The 15,265-nt window shown below is 47.5% G+C and overlaps 1 long non-coding RNA gene across 1 annotated transcript in view; it reads right to left on the bottom strand.

Annotated features, from left to right (window-relative positions):
* The window catches only part of LOC115275368, a 36,104-nt gene extending 25,302 nt beyond the window's left edge, over window positions 1-10,802 (bottom strand). Inside the window, exon 1 of the long non-coding RNA XR_003901514.1 lies at window positions 10,722-10,802. This is a non-coding gene — a long non-coding RNA (uncharacterized LOC115275368). The remainder of the gene's footprint in view (window positions 1-10,721) is intronic.
* Window positions 10,803-15,265: the final 4,463 nt, after the last annotated feature.

Raw genomic sequence — 15,265 nt, 5'->3', positions numbered from 1 at the left:
TGATGCTTCTCCACACTTCTGTCGCCTATAGAATGTCTGGCACATAATGAGTGTTCTAGAACCGCTTAGCAAACTTAAGTGCCACGTTCACATTCACCCCTATGGTAACACCCATCACGCCAGGAAGTGATGATTAATGAAGCCACAGCTGGTTGGCCCACAATGAAGCCAACGGATAAACCTGGTCCCTCTCCAGCCCCTGATCCCCTTCTTCCCAAGGCCCAGGAAAGCTCAAGGTTAGAGGATAGTGTGCTGACCCCTCATGCCCACACCTGGGTTAGCGAATGTTCAATTCCGACTCAGTTTATCCTTCTGTGGCCAAACCCACAGACTATTTGGAAACAGCACATTTCATCGTGGGGGCTTGAATCAGTGCTTCATCAACCTCTTGGGAGCCTTCGGCCAGCAGCTGGCCTACCTCCACGGCCAGCACCTCCCCGGATCCCAGTGGCCCCAGGGGTCCTCAGGAAATGCAGAGAATCGAAGAGCCTCATGACCAGAACAGGAGTGCGTTATGGTGCAACTAGCCCATCTTTCCACTCGATGTTTAAATCGCCTCTAAATCCCCTTCCCCCAACTTGAATACTTCTAGTGACAGGGAGCTCACTATCTCCCCGAAAATTTTATTCCAGCCCCTTGGATGCCTTCAAGTAAGTCCTCAAGCTATTTTTTTGTTTTTGGTTTATGAACTGATGGTTCTAATCTCCTCAAGCCTCCTTCTTTCACAAAATGAGAAATCCAACATCTTTCACCAAAGATTTTTGAGGGAAGTAAGGAGGCTCATGCTTCCCTTGGTAGCTCTGCCCACTGAGCTCTCCTTCTCCAGTCTGTCTCTCCCCTTTTGTGATGTTTCTGTTAACACTGTCTGAGGGTGAGTTGGTTCTGGAGGTCCACATCACCCTTGGCTATATGAAGTTAACGGTCACTTAATAGTCCCAAAACCTTACAGATCCACAGTGCAAGTTGGACATCCCCTGTCCTGGACGGGAGCCATTGCTTCCGCATCCCATGGCAAGACGCCCCGTTCTTCCTCTGCCCGCCCACACAGGTGGGCAAGACCTTTTTAGATTTCTTTTACCCAGCCTTTTCACACTTACTCTTTTACCTTTATTTCATCATGAATCATACCGGTGGATTTTCTGTCGCTTCATCCAAATCATATATTAAAACTGCTAAGTAGGATCAAGGCTGAGACAGAGCCCTGATGCGCTCTAGTCAGGACCTCCCCTTAATCTGCTCTCAGTAGGTAAACTAATTATTAATCTACTGGGATCCTCTCAAATCCTGCTCAGTATTCTCCCTGAGAATAGCTGAAGATTCTTTTATAAGTTCTGCTGAAACCCAGATCAGCAATCTGCCCCATGAGATAGCACTAGAGATTACTAGTTTATCGCCCAACACCCATTCTTGTTGACTTTGTTGGGGAGGCAGGATGCCAAGGTACTAGCTACATTTCCTAGGCTCTCCTGCAAGTAGCAGCAGCCATGTGACATATTCTGGCCATTGAGGTCAAAGTACAAATGTTTGTGCAGACCTTCCAAAAAAGGAAGACAGATTACTCTTTGCCCTTCCTGCCTGGAATACTGGATATGATGCTGGAGCCATCTTGCAACCATGAAGGAAAACCCAAGGCAATCACAAACTCCCCTCAGCTCTAAAAGTCCTTAGTCTCTAAAACCAATGCTAGATACTACCTGCCTCCAGACTTCTTGGTGCACAAGAAAAGCAAACGTCTTAATGATGTAAGCCAATTTCTTTTCTTTTTCTTTTTTCGGTTTCTGCAATTCCTAACAGATCTGTCACTACCTTACTCTGAGATCCTAAAGACACTGTCAAAGAAAGAAATGAGATTAGCCTCACATAACTTATTCTTAGTGAGTCAGTATTAGTTCCTGGTGATCTCCAAGATGCTTACAAATCATTCTTTAACAAACAATGCTAGAATCTTATCCAGGGCTGCTCCACTCTCTTCTCCTTTAGGAAAACTGAAAGGTTGTCTTTTTTTTTTTTTTTTTTCCGCAGTTTCCAGGCTTCAGACACCTTGTTCCTTCTCTAGGATTTCTAAAGATTCACTTCTCTGATTCAAGGGTCTGCAATTTCCCAGTGATCACTCATCTTACTCAGAATATTTCAACGAGTTTCAAGCAATCCATAATTTCTACCTTTGGGAGCTGTCTCATCAAGGTTAACTTTACCCTTTCCAATCTGAAAGTTTATCTCCCTTAATGAAGAGACTAGCCAAATTCCTAAAGATACTGATTTCTCCCTCACATTCCCTATCTGCCCATCTGTCCTGAGCAAAGGCATCTTATCAGCATGTCATCTGGTAATCAACAGTGTCCAGACTTGCTTTGACTCGCATTCTAAAATGTAAAGAGATGTCTCTCCTTTGAAGACTCCATCATCCGAAATACAGCTCTGAGTCCACTGACACAAAACCTCCAGGAATATAGGGGAATCCACCTTATGGATACTGGGCACAGGCTGGCCCTGGGGACCCGAAGGAGGAGGAGTCACATCTGGCCCTTTGGCTACAGCTGCCCACCTGTGAGGGACTTGATGAGGGTGAGGCACTCAGGGCACAGAGGTAAGGAGACCGTTACTCTTAGTGCTGCCCCTGCATCTGCAGAGCTGAAAATGGGCCCCCCCCCTAAATTCTGTACCCTGGACACCCCAGTTGCCTCACCCTGGCCCCAGCCTGTGCTTGTTCTGGAAGCAGGATGATACCTAGAGCCCTTCAAAGTGCAGAGGGTTGTCATTCGGGTGGCTTCCTGCTGGCTTCACTCCATCTCTCAGCTGCATCTATTAAGCCCAGGTAACCTGGAGCCCAGCTGTGTCTGTCCATATCTGTCCCCTCTATGCTGGGGCTGAGATCCCAGCATGCCCAGTGCCCTGCACCATCCCAGCTGAGACCGCTGGCTCAGCGACTGCTCCATCCAGGTGGTGCCCCACGGCCAGGAGCTCACAAGGACTGCACGTGTCCCTCAGGATGACGGCCCTTTTATCACTAATGTCAACAGCACGAACCAGGGAAGGAAGGCAGGTGATGAGACTGTAAAGTCATGTTCCCAGAAATGCCAGCCAGCCTTCTCTGATGCCATATCTAGACCTCTGGCCCCTCTGCCAACTTCCCTATTGTTTTGTCATAATGAGCAACAAGCTCATTAATAACCCCCCTCCCTCCCTGAGTCCCAGCCACAAGGGGAACCAGCAGGTGCAAGGGCCTCACAATTAGTCTGTTATAATGTGTGGTTGGCAATAAACCCTCTCTGAAGCTGGAACAAGGACCTGGCTCCGGGTAGTGTCTGCAGCCACTGGAGTAATTAATGGCAGGGCCACAGGATGGAGAGAGTATGAGTATGTTAACCCTTGTGAAGCCACTGAGCCCAGAATTCCTAGGAAATTGGAAACCCTCAAGAAAAAGGAGCATTTCGCACATGCTAAAAGAAAATGCCGGGGTGCCTGGGTGGCTCAGTTGGTTAAGTGTCTGACTCTGGATCTCAGCTCAGGTCCTGATCTCACAGTACGTGAGTTCGAGCCCCATATTGGATTCTGCACTGATGGCACAGAGCTTGTTTGGGAGTCTCTCTCTGACCCTCCCAACCCTCATGTTCACTTGCTCTCTCTCTCAAAATAAATAAACTTTTAAAAAAAGAAAAGAAAATGGGGCGCCTGGGTGGCTCAGTTGGTTAAGCAACTGACTTCAGCTCAGGTCATGATCTCAGAGTTTGTGGGTTTGAGCCCCATGTCAGGCTCTGTGCTGACAGCTCAAAGCCTGGAGCCTGCTTTGGATTCTGTGTCTCCCTCTCTGAAACATCTCCCACTCACACTCTGTGTCTCTCTCTATCAAAAATAAATAAATGTTAAAAAATTTAAAAGAAAAGGAAAAAAAATGCCAACTTCTGGGCCCAGTCTTCTTGCCTGTGTCTCTGGCGTTTCTCCTTAGTAAATCATGCCTCCATCATCACCTCTATCTTTGTGCTTTACCTGCCCCTCACTCCTGCATTTCCAACTGGCATCAGCCCAAAACTGGGGTCATCCAACTGTAGGTACCAAGACCCTTTCCAGGAAAAAGCAACCTGGGGTTCAAGAGGCTATCATAAGGTTAGGAGCAGCTACTGTGAGGAAAGGAAAATTCTGGAACTACAGCTGAGAAAAGAAAATGCTTTCCAGGGGCATTAAACAGGTATGGAAATCATGAGTTAATAATGAATCCAACTTACACAGTTGTGTGGTTTTGTCCATCAAAGAACACTAAAGGTCAAGTAGGACTGACCAGTGAGTGTAGCATGAAAGTTATGGAAGAATATATGACCATGAGACCTAGATTGGGCAGACATGAGGGTAGATCCAGCAAGAGCTGGCAGACTGATAAACATTTGAACATAAATAGTAATGGTGTCAGAAGAAGGTCAAAAGGCAAGTCAATGAGAATGAGGGAAAGGAAGAGGAAAAAGCAGAGAAAAGACTCTTAGAACCTAAGATTTCAGAAACCAAGAGTTCAAATGTCATGAGAGGTTGAAGCCATGGCCTTGAGCTTGGGTAGCTGTCAGCAGGCCCACACATTGCATAGCTCCAGGAAGCCCAACAATCTAGAATTCAGTGAAGTGTGCAATATGGCGGCCCTGGGCTTTAGAATAGTAAGTGAAGGTCATTGGAGATGAAGCTGCCAAAAAACTGTGAAGCAGAGGCACTGGGTGGGTGGCCCACACGAACACTCAAGATGCCCTGATGACAGCAGGATTCAGGACAGAGAGGAAGACTAAGGGCAGGAAAAGTATGATCCTGGCCCCAAGCAAGCCTAACCTCAAATACATTTCCAACAACTGCTTGTTATATTTCCTTGTAGTAAATCTCTTAGCTCCTCTGGGTTTCTGATCCCTTGTTTTAAAAATGGAATCAAGTCCTAACTTCAACGTAATAATGAGAAATTTATGTGCAGTAGGAGGCTGTTCTTTGACTTGTTTCTATCTCCTGGGTTCCTCCCTCTTCCCCTGATTTGTTCTCTAACATAAAGAGATCCGACTTCTGGCTAAGCTCCAAGGTCAGCTGGTTTCAGGCAGAGATGGGCCGATGGGAAGCACTGGTGAGATACCGTGAGGTAGGAGGAAGGCAAAATCTAGGTATTTTTCTATTACCAACTTCTTTCTTTCTCAGGCAACATCTCCTACAAAGCCGAATTTCCTCCATGGTTTCAGCTCCTATAAAACCAACTAAAAGTTCCAACTTCTCCCGAGTTCTGATAACCCCATCTCCTTCCTTTGTCTTTCCAGCCCCATAGATGGGGGGGGGGGTGCTGAAGTGACTTTCCACCACCGCATAAACGTTGGGTGGCCCCACCACTTCCTGTTTGGCTTCTCAACTTCCCATCACCTGTGCGATCAACTCCCTGATTAGATCCCCTCTATTTTAAGTACTTAGAATGATTTCTGTTTTCCTTGCTGGACGTGTTACAAGTGCTTAGTGTCATGCTTGGCATATACATAGCTTGTACTTACTACAATTATGCTTAGATTGATGTTATTAATACTTAGTTGCCCAAGACCCTTAAGAATGCGGAAATCAATCCACCAAAGGCCGTGGCCAGGATGGGAACAAAGTGGCATAATGACCTGCCATGTTCTTCTAGGGACAGGGGCGGCCAATGGACCATTACGGGGCATATTATTTACTTGGGCTTCTGAATCTCACCACGGGACAGTGACTAAGTGCCCTGACTTTCTGTCCCCAGTGTCTGATGCAGGGGCTAACACAGAGCATTCCTTCAAAATAATGGTTATTAGAGTGACCTGAAACCTTTCCAGCTGTGTAGTCAGAACAACATCCATTCATAAGTCAGGAGACCCCTAAATCCAGGTTGCAGGATCTCACCTGTGTGTGCACTGACATTTTAGAAATTAGGAATACACCTGGAGGTCCAGGATTAGGACAAGATGCATGAAGCACTCATCTCGGGAGCAAAATCTAAAGATATGCCAAGAAAACTCTGCAATCAAGATAAATAATATAATGCAACATGTTTAAAAAATCACCACGAATGCAAAAATCCATGATTAACAAAATATCAAAATTTAAATGAAGACCGGATCAGTCATACTGATTTTTCCTTTTATGTCAGACTCCAATACAGCTCAGCACAGCACAGAGTGTAAGTGAGTCATTGATTCCTCTCATTTTCTGCTGCTGCTTCAGGCAACTGATGTCCCTTGGGCTAAAACCAAGTCTCTCGTACCCAGCCACACCCCTCCACCACACCCACTTGCACTGCTCTCTGTGGGCTCTAGAACAGGAACTGTGTCTTATTCCTGGTTGTAACTTCAACACCAAAAACTGTGCCAGACACTTAAGTACAAACATACACGTCTAATGAAAGAATGACTCTGCCCTCTGAGTTCTGGGATTCCAACAGGGACACCGAGAAGATATTCTAACAATGCACCTTTAGAGAAAAAACAAAAAGTCCAAATTCGCTAAGAATCAAAGAAACGTACACTGGAACTATGAAGTGCAATTTCTCACTGCTAGAATTAGCAAAGATTTAAGAGATTGACAATATCCACTATTGACACGGGATTCAAGAAAAGGGCATTCCGATGCATTACTGCTGGGACTGTAAATTAATGCCATGGTTCTAGAAGGCAATTTGGCAATATGTAACAAAAGCCCTTGAAAAGAACATTTCTTTTGAGCAAGCAATCCCACTTCAAAGAATTTATTCTTAGGAAATAATTAGGTAAGTGCCAGAAGATGTATCTTTCAGGATGTTCATCACAGGATTATTTCCAACAGCCAGAGCTTGCAAATAGCCTAAAGATCCAGAAGTACAGGGCTTCCTGTGACTATTAATAATTACTAATAAAAAAAAGGTGTCTTATGACTGAATACTATGCAACCCTTTAAAATAGTGATGTGGCCCTCTATTTACTTAAAATGGAAGGATGTTCACAATGTGATGACTGGGATAAAACAAATTATAAACAATATATACATAGATGTAAACCACCATTTTATTTTTAAATGTTTATTTATTTTGAGAGAGAGAGAGTTTGGGCGGATGAGGGGCAGAGAGAGAGGGAGAGACAGCCTCGTAAGCAGACTCCTCTCTGTCAGCTCAGAGCTGGATGCGGGGCTCAATCTCAAAACCATGACGTCATGACCTGAGCCAAAATCAAGAGTTGGGCGCTCAACCAAGCCAGCTGCTCAGGCACCCCATAAACCACCATTTTTAAAGTACATATAGAGAAAGTCTGGAAGACGGGATACTAATGGTGGTTATCTCTAGAGAGCAGAATACGAAATGGTTTTAAATGTTTTGTAGACTTTACTTTTTAGAGAAGTTTTAGGTTCACAGTGAAATGAGCCAAAGGTACAGAGACTTCCTGTATATTCCTTGTCCCCATCTATGCCCCCTCCCTCCTCAACAACACCCCCCACTAGCGTGGGACCCTGGTTACCACTGGCAAGCCTACAGTGACCCATCACCATCACCCAAAATCCATAGCTTACGTGAGGGCTTGCTCTTGGCCTTGTGCATTCGGTGGGTTTGAACAAATGTACAAGAACCCGTATCCAACATTATAAGAGCATCCAGAGCATTTTTCCTGCCCTGAAGTGTCCTCTGCATTCCACCTATTCGTCCCTTCCCAACCCGCAAACCCTGGCAGCCGCTCGTCCTTTTACTGTCTCCATAGTCTTGTTTTTTCCAAGAATCACATAGAATCACATAGTTGAAATCAAAATGATAGAACTCCTGGAAGGCAACATAGGAGAAAACCTGGTGGTCTTGAGTGTGGGGAAGAGACTAGGTACAACACCAGAGGCATGATCCATGAATGACATCACTGATAAACTGGACTTCATTAAAATTAAAAACTTCAGTTCTGCAAAAGACAATGTTAAGATAATGAGAAGAAAAGTCACAGACTAGGAGGAAACATTTCCAAGAGATAAATCTGATAAAAAAAAAAAAAAGGACTGTTATCCAAAATACACAAAAATTCTGAAATCTCGATGATAAGAAAACAAAAATCCTGATTTAAAAATGGGTCAGGGCACCTGGGTGGCTCAGTCAGTTAAGTGTCCGGCTTCAGCTCAGATCATGATCTCATGGCTCATGAGTTCAAGCCCCACATCAGTCTCTGTGCTGACCGCCTGGAGCCTGCTTCAGATTCTGCGTCTCCCTTTCTCTCTGCCCCTCCCCTACTCATGCTCTGTCTCTCTCTCTCTCTCTCTCTCTCTCTCTCTCTCTCTCTCTCTCTCAAAAATAAGTAAGACTGGAGCTCCAGGTGGCTCAGTCAGTTAAGCATCTGACTCTTGATTTAGGCTCAGGCCATGATCTCGCAGTTTGTGAGTTGCAGCCCCATGTCAGACTCTGCACTGATAGAGGCACTTATGCGCCTTTTTCTCTCTCAAAAAAAAATAAACATCTTTTTTTAATGGGCCAAAGACTTTCATTGACACCTCCCTGAAAGAAGATACACAGGTGACAAATAAACTTACGAAAACACTCTCCATACCCTGTCACCAGTAAAATACAAAATAAAACAATCAGATATCATTACACACTTATCAGAACGGCCAAATCCAGAGCACACACACACCACCAAATGCTGGTGAGGACACGGAGCAGCAGGAACCCTTGTTCAACACTGGTGCAAATTCAAAATGGCGCAGCCACGTTGGAAGACAGCTTGCTGGTCTCTCACAAAACCACACATGCTCTTACCAGGTAACTCAGCAGTTGTATTTCTTGGTATTTACCCAAGAGATTCGAAAACTTGCATCCACACAAAGGTCTGCATTTTTTGCATGGTTTTACTCATAGCACCTTTATTTCTAATTGTCAAAATTTGGAAGCAACCAAGATATCTTTCCGTAGGTGGACAGATAAATACAGTATACTACGTCCAGGAATGGGGTATTTTTTCAGTGCTACAAAGAAATGAGCCATCAAGCCATGAAAAGACATGGGGGAAACTTAAAGGCACGTTACCAAGTGAAAGGAGCCAACCTTTCTGAAAAGGCTACATACAGTGTGATTCCAGCTACATACATTCAGATTTTTATTTTATTAAAAAATTCTATTCATTTCTCTGAATTCCATAAATTTTACACAATGATCATGTATAACTTGGGCAAGTCTAATAAATGAAAATGAGCTGTTCTGTCCCGTGCACTATATTGGGTGAATTGCCCACAGGGGATGGGCAAGTAGGAATCGTCAATGTCACCCTTGCCTATCTTGGGGCTTCCCTTATTGTCTGAGTCAGATCAGAAAGCACTGTGCAGACTCTTCCCTGTGTAGGAGAGTCTATTCTCCCTCCCTTGGCCCACACCCCACCCCTCTCCAGAAATGGTTCTGAGACTAAATCACCATTCTTGTGCCAAAGGCCCCAAATGTGCCTTTTTTTTTTTTACATTGGAAAGCTGATCTGTTTACTGACAAGATATACCTTGCAGACCCCAAGCCTGTTTTGTCCTTTGTGAAATAAGGGTAAATCCTTGCCCCATGTGGAGACTAGAAGACAAGACTAAGGGAAGGCCTCTGTGTGTATTAAACAGATCAGGCAAGGTAAGCTAGTAACAACCCAAAAATCTCCCCATTAAAACAACAACGTTGTATTTCTTACTACACGACACATCTCTCAGAGGTCAGCTCTGCTCCCTAATCTTCACCCCAGCTCCAGAACTTCACTTCGCCAAAGGAGGTGAGAGGGAAAAACATGGCACCTGCTACTCTAGCCTCTAAGCCCCCACCCCTCCGCCCCCAGGAAGGGGTGGTACCATGCACTTGTCTCTCACTCCATTGGCCAAAACAAGTCACATGGCCACATATGACTTCAAAAGGATAGGGACATATATTTCTACCGTTTGTCTGAGAGGCTGAAAACCAGAAATACCGGTGAGCCACAAAAACAACTCCAGCAGTGGACATCCATAAATGTGTCTTGACTAGGAAGTACTTCCTTCAACGCAGCTCTGGGACCAAGAAGCCTATGCTGTATCCGGCACGGTGCTGGGTAAAATTTACACGGGAAATCGATTTCGGTGATTTTGGGCCAAAGCTACCCAGCTAATAAGTGTTAGATGGGGATCTGACTCCACAGGTCATACCCCGTCCGTTATGTCTGGACCCATTCATGCTATTCCAAGCTCCCTCAACTTCTGCAAGCCTCCTTCCTTCGCTTCTTCCAGAAGCAAACACTAACGACTGCTTGGGGCTCTTTCTGCAGGAGGGATGAAATGTCCCTGCACTGGCAGGTGCGAAGGCTCCGGGAGATGGGTCGGCATGTCGCGTCCCATGTCTGGTCAACAGTGGCACCTGTCGGGGGTGTGGGAGGGGGCCTGGAGCTTCTCATGTGCCCACAAGGTGGGGAGAGGGACAGGGAGAGAGGATGGCCAGTGTTATGCAGGACACACCTGGCTCCTGGGCCACTCGGGATTGGTGGCTGTGTGTGCCGCACCCAGTTATTATGGGGCCTATGTCGTTATCTGAGACTAGCCGACAAGTGTCGTTATTTAAGGGTAGCAGGCAGGTCCTGCTGCATTAGCGGGTCTCTGCTCACCAGCATACATACACACATGCGTGCATATGCAGCGTCACCTCTGGACGGGTCACACCCACTTGCTCCCACAGCGTTAACACCGTCGGTGCAGCGGGACCTCACGCTGCGTCTGCATATACGCAGCCCCTTCCCCGGATTTATAGCATCTGCACTTACCCGTGTTCTGCCAAACGCAGTTCAACTGCCATCCTGCCAGCAACTTCCTTGGCGCAAACGAACGTGCACACAACCGTCGCAGCTGTCTCGCGCACAATGCACACTCATGCAGGGCCACGCACGCAGCTCGCTCCTTGTCCCCGCCCCCCACATGGCAGGACCCAGGATGCCCGCGTGGGTGCAGCTAGCACCGTCACTGTCGCTTCCAAGGCTGCTAGCACCAAGCTCTGCCCTAACCATCCCAATAGGTCACAGAGGTTGGCCTCTGCGGCCCAAATGTCGCCCTTGCTGTCCTCCAAGCGGCCACCCCCGCCCTGCTCTGTGCGCTGAGTTCCTCCTTAATCTGCAGCACCCCACTCTCCCACTGCCCGAGTCCCCTTCCGGGGCCTGCTGCTCAGCTCACCGTTGAGACGCCGCCCACAAAAGCCCAGCTCTCTGCCTCAGGTGCTCCAGCCCATCATAAACCTTTTCCCAGAAAGGGGCTGCCCTTGCAGCTTGGGGACCAGCATCAATGACAGAGAAGTCCGCTGGGGCTCAGAGCTGCCAGAGCAGTCCACGGCAATATATAACTCGGTGCCAGGCCCCATGCTAGGCACTACGAACACTGTGATCAACAAAAACAGAGGCAGTCCCTGTCAAGGCCTCACCTTGGGGGCAGGGGCTAGAAACACGCACTCTTTTTAAAAGCAGGAATAAACACACACTTCAGCTCCATGAAGTGGCAGGAAGCAGGGGTACATGGAGATGGAAGGTGTGCCTCCAGCTCCACATCTGTAAAACAGGTCAGAATCCCAACCTCACAGAGTTGATGCCAACAGGAAATGAAATAATATGCATGCAGGACTTTTAACGGCTCTGGCACAAAGTGAGTGCTGTATATTGTTAGCTCATGATTACAGTTGGATCTTCCATATAGAGGGAGGTAACATCAGAGATGAATAAGGGCTTCCGCATGAACGTGGCAGCTGAGGTGACACCTAAAGGATGAGCAGAATTAAGGAGAGGAACGGCAAAGGGCAATAGGAACATCACGTGCAAAGGCCCGGTGGCAGGAAAAAGCACAGGCCATTCTGGTAACTGGGAGGGAGGCTCAGAGGGTTTCAAAACAGTCAGGAGGTGGTTGTTCTGCCTGGGGCTGGAGGCCCTGACAGATACCAGACACAGAGAGCCCTGAAAGTCTAGGTACATTGGCATCCATGGAATTTAAGCTAAGTGCGGTGGAAGGTCAGGGCAGAGCTCTAAGCAGACAGTAATGTCATCTCATGTACACTTTGAAAGAGCACCCTGACTGAAGTGAGAACAGATGGAAAGGGGACTATGTCAGCCTTCCATGAAACACCTGGAGGGGACAACCCACGCCATGAGATGGTGGGGGGACCACTGTTAGAAATCCATTGTCACAGTCTGGGGAAAGGGCAGAAAGCAGGACCAAAGGGCCCAGGGTGGGATTGCCGCATTGGCAGAGGGGCTTTCCCCAGTGCACAGAGGATCGCAGCACGGCCGTGTCTCTAGTTATCCAGGGAACGGGAGTCCTGGGTGGCAGCACGAGGACACAGGTGACGTCAGGTAGGCAGCAGAGTCATACTCCTAAGACTTTTGTAACTTTGGAGTAGCATCCAGGTGGCAAATGGGAATGAAAGGCCTGGTCCTGGCTCCCAGGGAAAGAGTTGCTGGTGAGATCGGAGCTGACGCGGCTCTGAGCAGGATCAGGCCTCCTGCCACGGAGTCAGGACAGGCAGAACCCCAGTCATGTGATGCGCCTTTGCAGATAACAAGTGCGCTTTGTCTGATTTCATGTGATTCGCTGCCTGGAATTCTGTGCTGAGAAGGATCCCGAAGCCAAGTCAGGCTCGGGGAGAAAGGGTGTTGGGGGCTATTCACATGGCCATCGTGGCCATAGAAGGCAGGGACAGGAGCCATAAGTGCCATAACTTTATCACCTATGAAAGATCAGTTGTATTCACCCAAACTTGTGTGGTTGTGAGTGACAGAAACCCAATTCAAAACTGTTTAAGTGAAAGAAAAAAAGAAAGGAAGGAAGGAAGGAAGGAAGGAAGGAAGGAAGGAAGGAAGGAAGGAAGGAAGGAAGGAAGAGAGAGAGAGAGAGAGAGAGAGGGAGAGAGAGAGAGAAAGGAAGGAAGGAAGGAAGGAAGGAAGGAAGGAAGGAAGGAAGGAAGGAAGGAAGAAAGAAAGAAAAGAAGAGAAGAGAAAAGAAAAGAAAGAAGGAAAGAAGGAGAGAAGAAAAAGAAAAGAGAAAAAAAAAGAAAAGAAAAGGGTAATAGCTGGAACATACTGGCTCTACAACTGGGAATCTAAGACCCAGAACTGGTCTGAAACGTCGCAGAATTCAAGGGATGCCATAGCCAGAACCCTGCCCTTCTCCATCAGTCTCTTGATTCTGCTCACTTCTTGGTTGTGTCCACAGGGAGTCCATCCCCTCCTCAAGATGAGCAAGGTGGCCTGTGGCAGCTCCCGCCCTGTTCTGTCCTTAAGACTCATGTTCTAAGGAAGACTGTGCTACCTTTCACGATGTGCCAGTTACCTACTACTGCGTAACAAATGGCCTCAAAAATGCAGTGGCTTCAAGTAACAATGTATCTCTCTCATGTTTTCATGGGCTGGTTGACTGGCCGTTCTCTCTCTCATGCAGTCGTAGTTACATGGCTGGTACTGTCATCTGAAGGCTCAACCAAGCCGGACATCCAAGATGACTTCTTCACCCACATATCTGGCACCTCAGCTGGGATGGCAGAAAGAGACGGGGCTGTCTGGGAGTCGCTCCCCACGTGGCCTCCCCAGGTGGACAGCTCAGGTCTACCCACCGCTCAGCAATCTCCAGAGAATTGGGTCCCTCGCATCGCAGCTGATTTCCCCCAGGGCAAGTGTTCTAAGAAAAAAGTGGAAGATTCCTGATTTTTTAAAGGCTAGGCAGGCCCAGAACTGACATGGTATTGCTTCTTCCATATTCTCCTGGTTGAAGCAGTCATGAGTTAGTCTTTCCACCTCTGGGGGGAGGGGGGAAAAGTAACAAGTAACCTGCGGCCACCAGTGTCCCCCAGTGCCTCCCTGGCAAGAGTGCAAACTCCAGAGAACAAAGAGAAGGGAGAACAATTTTAGGGTTTTTGATTATAGTTATCATTCTTGTGGTCACCGCCATCATCATCGTTTACTGTGTGTCGGGTTTAAGATGCTTGGCCCGTGAAAAAGAGAGAGTGAGAAAGAGAGAGATTCCCTTTTAATCCTTACAACCATTACTCTCATTTTACAGAAAATAAAACTGAGATTCAGAGACATTAAATGACTGCCCAAGACTACACGGCAAGTGACAGAAATAGGACACAGACCCAGGTCTCCGTGACAGCAGGCTTCACAGGCTGGATCACTGACATGTCTGCTGACCCAGCACCTCTGATCCATCTCGATTATTCGTCACCCCGATCTTGTTTGGCCCACATTTCTCTCATCCCCAGAAGACTCACCGAGGCTGCCTGATCTCCAACAGGAAGCAAATCTACTAAGAGGCCCTCCTTGAACTTTTTTCTTTTCCTTCAAGATAATGCCCTGTTCATCGGCCATAAGTTGGGAATGACCTAGTGGCTCAAGAACTGCAAGTCATATTTCTGCAGGGAGCCCAAGAGGCTGCCAGAGTACCTCTCAGCCCGGCCAGGGTGAGCAGGCAATTAGACTGAATCCATTCTTTGGCTCAGTTTCCTTCCCAACCAGACCGGCTATTGAGCAATCCATTCTCCAGGCACTAATACATCACCTGGGAGCACTGGGCCATGATGGATGAGCTCGGCCGTCAGCAGGGCCCACGATGGATGGGTGTCATTCATCACGGCCGCAAGCCAACAGAGCCATGAGTTACTCAGGCCATGGCACCTTCCACCCCCACTGGGGCCGTGGCCAGGAGAACGGAGGCTGGGGATGGTGGGGGAGGTGCAGAGCTGAAAGGACTTCTCTGGGAGATACGCCAGCCACCCCGGGCACGCTGTCTGAGCCACACCAAAGCAGGGAGATGTTTAATAGAGTCTGCAGCCAGGACAAGGAGGATAGAAAAGAAGGAGAGTGTCAGAGATAAGATCACGGGTTTCAGAAATCACAATTGCTTGGCATGGGTCTTCGTTCTGCCTTCTCCTTGTTGCATAACCTTCAGTGAGAGAGTCACCTCTCTGAAGCTGAGTTCCGTCACCTCATTCTAAGTCATTCTAGTTGCCTCTTTATGGTTCTAGCCCCTCATAGTCAGGGCAGGGCCACGGGACGAAGTTTCAGTGAATGAAATATACGTGCAAGAAGCCAGAGTCACATGAGTGCGGGAACAAATGGTCCCATGAGCTTCCCAGACCAAGCAGCCTCATGTTAAGATATTAGCGCTGCAGGATCGGAACAGCCCAGTCACCTGGAAGACAGATGCCCTGGAGAGCTGCACGGACCCACCGCTGCCATTACATCAGCAAGAGACAAACCTCTGTTAGGCTAAGCCACTGAGCTTGCGAGCTCTTTGTCACCGCAGCAGAACCCAGCCTGTCCTAACAAATACTCTG

This window comes from Suricata suricatta, chromosome 12 (genome assembly GCF_006229205.1).
Source record: "Suricata suricatta isolate VVHF042 chromosome 12, meerkat_22Aug2017_6uvM2_HiC, whole genome shotgun sequence".
Classification (NCBI taxonomy): Eukaryota; Metazoa; Chordata; class Mammalia; order Carnivora; family Herpestidae; genus Suricata; species Suricata suricatta.
The sequence above is the reverse complement of the archived record's forward strand: the minus strand, read 5'-3'. Positions and strand labels throughout refer to the sequence as shown.